At 44.0% G+C, this 12,667-nt stretch overlaps 1 protein-coding gene across 1 annotated transcript in view; it reads right to left on the reverse strand.

Annotated features, from left to right (window-relative positions):
• The window catches only part of LOC308192977 (uncharacterized protein), a 238,540-nt gene that overhangs the window by 114,129 nt on the left and 111,744 nt on the right, over positions 1-12,667 (reverse strand). The gene's annotated exons all lie outside the window — the stretch shown is intronic.

Consider the following 12,667-nt stretch of genomic DNA (forward strand, 5'->3'; position numbering starts at 1 on the left):
TCCAGAATCCCCATCTGCTTAATCTCTTTTTTTTTTTGCCGAGTGCCTGGAAGGCCTCAAGTTTAGCAGCTTTTTACAGTTCTGCTCTGCAAAACCATGGAGAGAGACTGGAAAAAATGGAAATAAAATGAAACAGGAGAGATCAAAACAACCCCAAACACATTCTGGGTCAAACTGACATCGGATACAAGGGTTATGTCTTCACTGAAGTTAAGTACATCTTCACTTAGTTAGGTTTTAACTGCCTGGGCTCTTCCAGGCAAATTTGGCTCAGGATAAGACCTGAGATGAGATATTGCCCGAAGCCTAGAGTACCTTAGTTCAGCCTTGCAGTGATGAGGAAACTCTGTGCAACCAGAGTTACCTCCTGTCTACTTTGAATATTCAGTGACCCAAGTAGTCAGTCAGTCATGAACGGCATTATATGAAGCCTTGGGCATTTTTAATCTAACAGACTGAAAATATTGGGCAAAGTCTACACCCAGCAGCACAAGGTTACTGTAAGACATGAACTCCAGCTATTCATTCACGTAATGACTTGCCTCAGTCTCAGGTCAGTTGTATGAGAGTGGCCAGATACTAACGCACAGCAACGCAGGAGACCTGGGTGTAGTACCTGCCTTTAACAAGGACTGTGTGTATGCAATCTGCCCTCCAAAAAGTTACTACCTAATTAACTTGAGGTACCTGAGTTAGGAGCTAAGGATCCCCCCATGCTCAATGAAGACAGACAAGTTTCCTGACGTAATCTGTCTGGCCCTTCAGCGAAAAACTGCTTTTCTCCCTTGATTACAGAGCAACTTTTATTCCTTCCTACTGTTGAGGGATAAGAACAACCCCATGGGTTTCTCTTGTCTACCTTGCAGCTGTTTAGAACAAAGAAGGATACAAACATCATTTATTCGTATCATCTGACAGACAGGGGACTTGAATCTTGATGGAGAAACATGAACACTGAAATACATGCTATCCTTAAGTGGGGGGGAAAACTGTCACTGGCAGTGGATTCAGCAAACTGCAAGTGTGGCGCTGGGCTGTGCAGCCACCCATCCTGTTCCAGCCTACATTACCTTAAAGACTTCACTAACTGGAGAATGATTGCTTGCTGGATAATCTTAATCTCCTCTGAGCAGGTAAAAGTAACAGCAGATATTGATAACCGGAATGCCTTCACTCCTTTGTCTTTGCAGAGGGGGCAGAGATGAATGGGGCTATCCTTAAAACTATTTTTGTTCTTTGAAAGGTATCCCTGCTGCAAGAAGCTGGGGAGGACCAGAGACAGGCAGCACATGCCAGCTGAGGAAGTCACCACCTCCAAAAATCTCCAAACCCTCCAGTGTTCAAAAACAAACAAAAGCCATTATAAAAGTACCGTTCGATACTGTTTCACGTAGGACTCTTTGCACAAGCATCCGCAGCGCTAGCCCACTTTGCCCTGAAAGAGCACACTTCTAGGCATTCAGACGTGGTGTTGGTATGCAGAGGGGTTAGGGAACAAAGTCAGATCAAAATATCATTTCATCCCTTGGGTCCACGAGCTATTGGCTGTGAATGTAAAGGAATTATCACACACGAGCTTACTTCTACAGGCAGCCTGGCAGGAGTGCATTCCCATTCAGTTAAAGATCCTTCACAGGGAGCAATAGAAATGTTCTTTTCCTTCAATATCTTTTCATTCTTTTTCAAGCATTTATGCAAGTATTCAGGGGCTTAACCAGAAATGAAAGAAATTCATTATAGGTTATGTGTATTAAGAGGCTCTGGGACTCCTCTACCTGTCTGACTGTGCTAAAGATTTTGTTAGCTAACTTTTTTTCTTTTTTCAAAAACCTCTGGTTACTACCAGTAAATCCCAGGACTGGATTATTCTGTTCACCTGAAACAAATTCTGTTTTCACACTGCGAAGCATTCAAAGCATTTGAAGATGTATGGGATTCATTCAGCATATTTACCGAAGAATTTAGTTGTAATCACTTATAAACATCTGTTGCATTTTAGCTCAGTAAGTGTAAATAACAGAAATATAATGGCATCGGCATGTTGAATGCCATCTCTTGGAAAGGAAAAATCGAGTTACATTTCTCTTACCCAGCACTTGATCACCAAAAAAAAAAAGAAAGAAGTACAACATAGTGCTTGGAGAAGTGGAGTTGATTAATGGGCTAGCCTGTTAAACCATCTGCTCTTGAGGACCCAGTTGGAATCCCAGTGCCCCTAGCTGGGTCAGCACTTTTTCTGGTGCTGAGAAGAGACATTAACTCTGCTGGCCTTTGCTTTTAGGAAGGAAGAAATAGTCCATGGAATTTCATTTGCCTTGGAAAAACAGAAATACCTTCCCAGATTATGAACACCAATGTCAGCAAAGTTCAGTAAAAAGGAAGTGTTGGATCAGCATTGCCTAGGAAAAAAAAAAAAAAAAAAAAAGGAGATAATGCTACAACTCAAGAGGACTGAGTTCAAAATGTCTCTCTGGGAGCAGAGAATAACCTGATCGTCCTCAGAGTGGAGTGTCATAAAATTAAAAGGAGAAAAAAAGGGACCTGGGGCTTCTCTGAGGCACACTGAATAAATGTACTTCCTGACATTGTCTTTGATAGGGTCCGTATCAGCTTGTCACTTGGGCAAAAGGTAATGCTGGCCTAGCAATAAATGCTGTAATAATGTTCCAAACCCTTTGAACTAGATATCACAAAAGCTGGGGGCAGTCAAAATGCCAAATAAAGTTAAGTAAGCACAAGAGTGGAGGCCAGAGACAGATGCTGCGAGCTGAATGTCAGATCAAGGGATGAGATCAACAAGGTGCTTTAAGAAGGCATTTCCTGGTTAACTCAGGAATCCTCAGCAACCTTTGCAGTCTTTCATCCAAGCCATATTAAAAGAACAGAGCGTGGGTTTTATAAGGGACCCGGCGATGCAAATACATGTTCATTTGAACTCATCATACCTACTGGAATTGGTTTGGGTAGCTGCTCCCTCCCGTTCCATGTTTCAATTAAAGTTATAAATAGGTCACGGTGAAATCAGAATTTCAGCTCTGAAAAACTGACCTAACATTTCGTTTCTTGTCGTCAGTGTTAAGTGCCTTACTAGATATACATTGCTAACAACTTCCTCTTTGCCCCCTACAGAACTTACTAAGTCTTTTCATCGGTAGCAACAATGAATTAGTAGCTCACTACTATTTTGCATGCGAGGAGTGCAGGAAGAATGGATGCAAATCGTACAAAATAGTGTTTGCTCCCATACAGAAATCAGCTTTACAGTCAAATATGGCCTGTATAAAATTGTGGTAATTCAGAGCTATGAACAACAAAAGCCCAGCAACTATAAGCAATGCAGAAACAACAGCTGTCTGGGGTACACTGCATCTTAAACATTGGCACAGGATGGGAAAGACTTGAGGAACCGTGCCAGTAAGATTGCTAGCCCCCAAATCCCCAGCTCAGCGAGGAATCTCCCTGTGGCTTCCAGCAGGAACATATTAATGCAGATTTTCCTCTAGCAGCCACCTGGGAACCGCATTTCCAAGGTGCCAGTGACATCCTACCAGTTTTAAACACGCTTTTTCAACTCCAGCTCTTTGACTGTCCTCCCTGCACTTTGCAAAAGGGTGAAAAAAAAAAATTGTAACTTTTGGGTAAAGCATTATTAGAAGGCCAGGATTCAGATGACGGCCCTACTGTCACCTTCTCAGGCTTAGTGTCTCTGGGCTGCGTGTAGTCCCTTACTGTAGATACCTCGCTTACACCATCATGATTGCTTCCACCTGCAGGCTGCAGAGGGAGCCAGGATCTGGTAACCTAGAAGATCAAGCAATATAAATGGCTTTTTCTTTTTATAGACATAAATACTATATGTGTGTTTGTATGTAAACACACCATGATTTTTCCTACTTGTTACTGACACACTGCCATACTGTACAATAGAGATGGTGGAGTTTTGATATTTCATTCTACATAGGCAGATATATGTGCATGTTTGTGTTAACATGATACATATGCCAGACAGATATTATGAATAAGGCAGCATTCTCCCAGATGGGAAACACCAAAAGTGGCAATTTTTTTCAACTTGAATGCAGTCATCAAGTACTCTTGCCTTGCCTTTCACAACACAGACAGAATCGTGATCCAGTGTTTTCAGACTTGAATGATTAGCCATATGTGTTTCACTGAGCACACTGAGCCAGATACCACCTCCAGCGCCCGCTGAAATCCATGCAGTTGCATCAGAGCAAAAGAAGAGAAAAATCTGCCTCTGTTTACTGAGAAGTATGCTATAGTGTTCTTACAATTGATAGTTTGTGCTGTTGGGAGCACAACATCTAACGCTGTTTTATGGTACATCTCTCCCCTAGTTCCTCTAGTCTTGAAAGCAGTGTAGGACATTACAGGAGAGAAGTACCAAAATCCGCTGCTCACCTCTCATCTTTCACATGCCTGCGTGTGTTGTGCTGCCTGTCACATGCATTGATCACTGTTCCCGTAGCAGCCCATGTACCAGCATTATTAGGTGAGTTATAGGGGAAATCTCAGTCCTGTTGTGCCAGGCTCTGTAGAAATACATTTCAAGAGACAGTCCCCAGCAATGAGCAATTCCAACAGATGAGATGAGAAATAGTGGGAAGGAGAAACAAAAGTAGAGACAAGATGAAATGATACATGCAAGAGTTAGAGGCAAGGAACCCAATTCATCTCGCCCAGTGCATTAATCTGAGGGCACTGCTCTTGCCTCCATTTATCTTTTGAAACCAGGGCAGAAGACAAGCCCTAGCAGGAAATTTTTTCACATTGAATGGACAGGAAATGTTAGAAACAAGCAGTAATGGGTGGCATCTGACTGAACAGTCTTGACATACTGAACACTGTACAACATTAAAGTAATGTCAATATTTATTATACAGATATGTGTATTGATTGTGCAGTAAAATGATCCAAAGTAATATATGCTATAATAATAATTGAACTCCATTCAGAAAAAGAGCACTGACATGTAGAGAAGGAAAAAAAATTGCAAAAGACTATATCAATTTATTAAATTAGTTCATGTGGGCATCCGATTACCGAGCCAACAGGCGTTAGTACACAGCACTAGCCATCTTGCATGACAAGAACAAAAAGAAACCAACGCCAAATTTTTAAAATACACCACTGCAACTCATTGGGATTGCCAGTTTAGAGCAGCTGAGAAATTGGCTGTGGCACTCAACAGTTCAAACTCTGTAAGGTGCCCTGTATCCTTTCTCACCCATTTGCCTTTTCTTACAAACGACTAATGAATTTAGAAATTGTTACCACATGACACATCAATGCAAAGACGGTGGTGTGGGTTAAGGAAAAGAATAGCTTGCTTTGGGATTTTCATTATCTCTGGTGACACTGGATTTATTTAACTAAGCTCGATGTATATTTAAGTCTACAAGTTCACAAGTTATCTGCGTAGTCTTCCTAGGCTCCATTTCGCCTAATTGCTGGTAACAATTCCAGCCATAAGACTGCTTATATAGCATATTTCCCACTGCTTCACCAGATGACTGATCCTTTCTTTCTTTTTCTTTTTGTTTTTCACAGAGGAATGATAATGTTCAGTATTGAATTAGTAATGAACTTCCAATTAAAGACTGTGAAACTGTTTGGACTTGCAAATATTTTTATGGGTACCCAGGTACACATTACCTGGGGTTGGACAAAGCCATCCAGCAGCAGTGAAACAAATTCAGCCTTTTACAAACCCGTCTGCAAATCCGACTTTGGTTATTCTCGTAACCCTTCAGTACGCACTAACCTTGTAAACATCTTCTGCCTTGCAGGAAAAGCAGCAGCGGGGTACCTGGGGAAGGGCCCTAGTTCTGACCCAGTTTGAAGCAGGAAGCAGCAGACTTGCCCTGCTAAATGTTTCCAAGCTGACTATAAGCTAGAAAAGCTTTTTATAACTCCCAAAAAGAACTGAGTGTTGTGCAGAGCCTCACACCCGTGCAGACATGCATCTCCGCACCACCCACACCTCTAGCTGTACCCTCCAGGCACACCTGACCTGCAGCCAGAGCAGCGACATGGGCTGTGGTTGACAACAGCAAACTCCACGCAAACAGCAGTTGATAGGAAGGGTCAAAAGGCATAAAAGTGATGCCGATGACATGCCTCAGAAACCTGCAAGCATACAGACTGGTTCAACTAACATTTAATTTTGGCCATCAGCCCACATCCAAAGACCGTATCTCTTTGCAATACGACAGTACAGAAGGACCCGGCTTACTCTGCCTATGCTCAGAGCTGGCTAGAGATACATCAGAAGCTGCACAGATGAGCCTTTAAAACAGTGCTGCGCCTAAACGCCTTGCTTCTCTGTGCCGTGCTTGTCCTGCCTCATGTCTGGATGGCACAGCCAAAACAAATCTGGCCTGGGCCAGCCAGATAAATCCTATGCTGCTTGAATTAACAAGACCCAATTCAACCTGTTTACTTAAGCTGCTTCTAGCAGTTCATACAAACTGCATTCAATACTAATACTAATATTTTTGCAATTGTCTCTAGATAAACCACTTCTTTGCTTTTTTTTTTTTTAAACTTCTGTCCTTTTCTCTTTTAGGAGCAGCTTTGTTGGGCTTGCCAACTGCTGTAAGCAATGCTTGAGAAAAGGTAATGTTGAACAGCCCACGGCAGATAAAAATTGCGAGGAACAAGACCATGGTCCATCTGTCTCTATCTACATGCCACATGAAGATGTGGGCAACAGTCAGCATCAAACAGAAGTAGCTCGCCCAACTTCACTGTCCACCTTTGTATGTTTTTCCTGTTTTATCCTCCAGGCAGAGGAGGAATTGGGCTCGGAGGCGGCAGCAACAACAGGAGCTCTGACACAGCCCTCCTGTCCCTGAAAAGGACAACGTTTCACTATTTTCTCCTCACCAGGGAAAAATGTTGGACTCTGTGACTCATAAAAATCTTACTGAATATCTGACTTTATAAAAGTATTTAATTACTGTCCCTTTATTTTTGTTGTATTTTCTAGTATGACAAATAGATAGCTAATGATTTCTTTTTGTCAAAATCTAGAGTAGATGATGGCCTTTTTGTTCAAAATACTTGGTTTTATTCTACTTTCTATTATCCACTGGGAGCTCTAAGCTATGTTTAAACTTCAGTCCCTGGACAACTTTTCCCAGCAAGAGGAAGAAAGCACTCTCCAAACACCACTAGCAAGACTCCTGGTGAAGCTGACCTACTGCAAAAGTTCCTGTTGACTCTATGCATTTCAGGCAAACTCCTGTTTCATGGCAATTTTTGCTTCAGTTACTGCAGCAGTCGCTGTAATAGACTCCTACAAACGTGTTCCCAAGGTTAGCTTCCTCGGGTGCCTGCAGCTGCAAAGAGCAGTGGGCCAGGCCACGGGGTGCAGGTGAGGAACGAAGCACCCTACACAGACAGGCACAAAAGCCTCACACCAATGGGGTCTAGAGACAGCTCGGTATTTTGAGATTTCACTCGCTACACGGAATGGAAAAGAAGAACAGGCGGAGTGGGAAGAAAGCAGAATCCAGATGGAGAAAGGAAGCGGTTTGGTTTGGTTTTGAAAGAGCTTCCCTCCTCCCTGAACTGCAACGGGCTGCATTTAGCTCGCAGCCCTGTTTGCATGGTGCAGCTCCACTAATGATTAATGATGTGCCAAGTGGCTCACAGAAATTCAATTCAGGCCCACAGATACTTGTCAGTCCCCAAGGAATGAGAGCATTTCTTAAAACTGAGCCACTAATTACCCATGAAAAGATTCAGGTAGAAGAGCACACTTGACCTTAATATCAATGGCAGCAGTGGGTCTGGTTCCAGGGAGTTTCTTTTACTTCTTGAGCTTTCCTGCCTCAAAACTTGAAAGGCCACAGTCTAAGATCAGCTTCCACTCCTCAGTAGCTTCCTGAATTTTCCAGATGATATTTTGCACAATGACGTGTCATTTCACGTTGTATCAATCACATTACAGCATGTCACTTAATATAGCATGAGGCACCATGATTGACACAATCTGAGATGACTTGTCACAACACAGCACATCAAGTGGGACAGTTGGATGTTTCGGGTTTATGTACGTATACGCGCTGCCATCCAAGACGAGGGGGAGGCATGGGGACAGGCTCCCTCCTTTAAAAGTTTTATCAACACTTCCCATTGCGGGGATTGATAAACATCTATTCAATATATTGAAGTTTCTTCAGTTCTGTCTCTAGGCTGCCTCTACTACCGAGCCTGAGTTCGTTCCAACCCCTATTTATACTACCTACCTTCTCAAGACACAACGTACCCCGTTCTCAAGAACGGCCTTATTGTCAGGAAGTGGCAGAGCACAAAAACTCATTACAATTAACCACTTGTCCCTTGGTGGCATCTGACGTTAATTCAGCTCCCAAACAATTAATTTAGAGTAACCTCACAAAGCAATCCCTAAGCAGCAGTAATTGGCTAATTCCCCTCTACTTATGGTTATGCTCATTATATTACAGACAACTTTAAATCAGGCTGTCATCGCTAGTCCTTGCTGTCACTGAGGCGATTCAGAAGGATGAGTTACTACACCCAGAATCCCTCATAATCTGTCTAAGGAACGCTCCGTCCAGGAGGGCTGGGAAGGTGGGAAATCCCGAGCCACGTCCTGCTGAGGTTTGCGAACATAAGCACAGCCACAAGGACAGCTGCAGAAATCACAGAACTGCAATTCCTAGTGAAGAATGAACCATTAAGAAAGGTGTTTGCCCTAAGATCCCTGGGCAGCACGAATAGGATTGGTTTGGCAAAGAGGTCCTTGACTGGGCACTGGGATTTGAGTTGTGTGTCTGTTTTCTGTGTTCCTACAGCTTGGCTGTGCAGCATGGCGCAGGCAGCTGCCAGCTAACTATGGCCACGAACAAAGTTGAGATGTGTCTGCACCTACCTGCAGGTAGCATGTTGTTCTGCCCCATGCTCCAAGTCCCCGTTTAATGAACAGAGATCGTACTTCACGGGGGGAGGGGGGGGGGGTTGAAGCTAAAGCTCACAAATGGCTGAAAGATGCACTGAGGCTGTTGAAAGGCAGAGTACAGCAGGATTTCATGAGGCTGTTAAAGTAAACTGGATCTTGGATTGCTGCCACTTTTTGCATCTGGGGAGATAACTTAGAGTGGCAACGGTACGGCCAGATGTTGCAGAAGTCATACTTTAAGCTCTTTTCTGTGGCACGGTGTGGTGCTACATGGAGATAAGAGAACGTATTCTAAATACACCACCTCAGGTACCAGGGATGTATGTTCTATACAAGACAGATCTGTCTTCAGTCAGAAGTTGTAACAAAAGCTCTGTGATTGACTTACCATCTCCAGCACGGAGATCAGGTGATTCTGCCATGGCACACAGTGTATCCTGACCTGACAGGCAGCTGTAGGGAAGCGAGACATGCAGGTATCTGCAGATATGCCATCTCAGATCACACCTGAACCGTGGTGCCCGGCCAGCATTGCAGTATCCTGTACTTGTTCTGAGGCTGCAGAACTACGCAGGTAAAGAAGGAAATAGCGGTTACAGTAGATTTGGATGAAACTTGCCCCTCAGAAATGATTCTTCATAATCTACATGCTTCAATTTTCCTTAATATGCCTCACCAAAATTTTCTGCAGCACAGCTGTCCAACTCACCTGTCAATATTGGGAGATATTTTTTGAAATTCAACATGCAAATAAATTCAGAAATGATTAACAATTTGTAAGAAACTATGTATCAGGAACTCCACTGTTCTGCCACTGTCATTTCTTCTAAGTACCCCATCTCTTCCTGCTTCTAAGCCTGTACATCCAGATGGGGTAGATGGCTCAGTGGCACAGGAAAAGAAAGTAAACTCTGCACAGATGAGACTGAGCAGGCCTCACGTTTCACTTGTAGCATTCCTAAACTGGGGAATCACAGAGCTCAGAAGCACAGACCGTGAAACGGGAGAAGAGACCGCATCCTTGGGTAGTTTTCACAACTCTCGTAATGTCCAGCTCAGTGTATCAGAAGCACCAGATACAAAAAACAGATGGAGCAGTAAGACTTTTTGTCTCCCTAGCTGTAGATTAATCAGAAGTTCAAAGGCAGAGAGGTCAACACAGAATTTTCTGACCTCTTCCCCAAAAGATCATCATCAGTCCTTTCTGTGGAGCAGTGCTCACCACTCCTGCTCTTGCCCCATCCCATACCACCTGGTCCTTGGCTCAAGGAAGCACTTGGTGCCACCCAGAGAGAGATGTGATGGCAAGATGGATGCTGCTTCCACGAGGAAATGCTCATCTCCTTCCTTGTGTGGAGCCAAAGCTCTCAGTTTTATGCAATCCTTGCATGCTGCTTATTGCTAGGCTGCTTTGTATTGCGGGGAGAGGAGAATTGTTTTCAGAAATAGTTTATCCAAACCTCAAAGACATGAGGGAAGGAAATAAAGGGGAAAGGAATTGCATGTACCCTGAGAACAGCGAGTTAACAGCTGCATAAAGGCCATGCTGCTCTCCCTCTGCACCTCCAAGCTATTGCAGGTATATTAAGTCCCTTCTCCCCTAAGCTGCAGATTGATGAGAAACTCTCCAGTTTATAAAATGACATTTTTAAGGAGTTGTGACCCCCTGCCTCCCAGCTGCATCCGCTTCCTGCGACAATTCAGGAAGAAGCCCTGGATGAGGGCGGACAGGGGCAGCAGCAAGCAGAGACAAGGCGGCAGCTTTGGGAACACGTCAGCACCTCCCAACACGCCACCACGGTCTTCATTTGGCTAGGTGCACGTCACATTGCTTCTGGTGCTTACAGCAGTGACTGGAGGACACTCGGTGATCTTTCGCAGCAGCACTGGTCTGAGATAACTTGTTCCCCCACAGCTGTTACAGAGCTGGCCAAAGTATTTAGCAGGTTAAAAATAACGATGCAAACAAAAACAACGGTACCACCCCAGCCTCGGCAGTTGGATTAAATAAAATATGAACCTGTTATCACTACCAGGAGAACACTACATAGATTGTCACTCTCAGGGAAAGCACCTGAGCCCAAATCCCCCTGGAGCTCCAAGCCGGGTGTGGTGTGAAGGCCCCATCACGACAGGCGCTGACGAGCCATTGCCTTTCCCTGCTATCGCGTGAACTGAGAAGGGTGAGCCCATGCAGAGCTCATCTGCAGCATAAAACAATACCGATCCTCACTGCTACACGTAATCTGCACGTAAACATAGGCCAATACAAGATGACACACTTAAGAACCCAACGCTGTCCATCAGTGACATAATTCCCATTTATTTCAAAGGAGAACGTGGCCAGGTTTGGCCTTTTCAAATGTATCACCAGCCGAAGTGCAGCCAGCGCTGAGCACAACGCCTGCTGGTTGCTGAATTACTGCATAAGCCCCCAAATCGGCTCATGCGGTGCTGTAACCCAGCGCTGGAACACATCTGCTTGGTAGGTTGTTCCAAGCCAAGCCTTCTCCACCTGAAGTGTCGGCTCCCTGGGCCAGACAAGCAGTTACTTATTAAGGGCCATTCAGGTTTCGGATCAGAGAAACCCCCGAGCCAGAAAGCTCGTGGCAGAGCCGAGCTCCGGACCCTGCTCCAACGATCCTGTGAAACTTGATTTGAACTCGGTGTGAATGCTTCCTTCCATCCACACAGATTTGCAACCTGCGAGTTTCTACTTTGCATTTCTCGTCAGAACAAGCCCCAACTCTCCAAGCAATCTCTGGTCAGAACAGTCAAGTTTCACACCGGGTTCTCATTAAAGTATCACCCAGAACTCCTAATTTGGTGTGACTTTAATGCTCGCGGTTACTTGAAACCGATCTCATGCACATCAAAAGTGGGTCAAAGCTCCTTCAGCAGAAGAGTATTTAGAAAAGAAGAAGTAATGCCACAGTTTTTACTTAAGCACTGGATCATTTTTGAGTTGTTAATAACCTCTTTGCAAGTGCTTGCAGGTTTGATTGCCAGCATCTTGCACGGTTTTAGCTGAACTTAAGTGTGGCTCGTTATTCTATCCGTAAGTGCAAGTGCAGCTAATATCACACGTGGTCACAGGCTCTGCAGTGACCTCAGTAAAATTACAAATCGAGATTCAGCCTTCCATGAATTTTTCTACTTCTCCATATTAAAATGCTAACATCACTTCAAGGTCCTTCATATAGCTTAATTATGTACCTTCAGTCTGGCATAGATAATGAGTAAACGTATTGCTATTGATGAGCTACAATTATCACCGCTATTTCATTTATGTAATTTGATGGAATAATGGAACAATAAATTCTTCCTGGGGTAAACGTAATAAGGGACAGCTCTTGATGTTGCTCTAAAGGAAGGAAAAGACTCCTCTGCCAGCAGGAGCAGGATCTGCTCCACAGACAGCTTGCTGGCATGGAAAACTGACTTGAATTAAAACAGTTAACTTGAGCGATCAAAGTCATTCAGAGGGGAGCTGGCTGGAACAATTTTTAGCAAAATATTTTTTTGATCAAAATATGCTGTTTTTGTCAAAGCTGGAACGTTTCACAGAGATATCTATTTCAGAGAAGTTTTCAAAAGGAAGATCTCTGAGGCCTGGGCTAGACCGCTGCATCATGGGGAAGGAAAGAAATTGTAAACGCGCCTTCTTTCACAAAATTCCCTCCTGTGAAATGCTCGGGAGCCCTTGCCTCTGTTCTA

This window comes from Anser brachyrhynchus, assembly GCF_964034855.1.
Source record: "Anser brachyrhynchus genome assembly, chromosome: 3".
Classification (NCBI taxonomy): Eukaryota; Metazoa; Chordata; class Aves; order Anseriformes; family Anatidae; genus Anser; species Anser brachyrhynchus.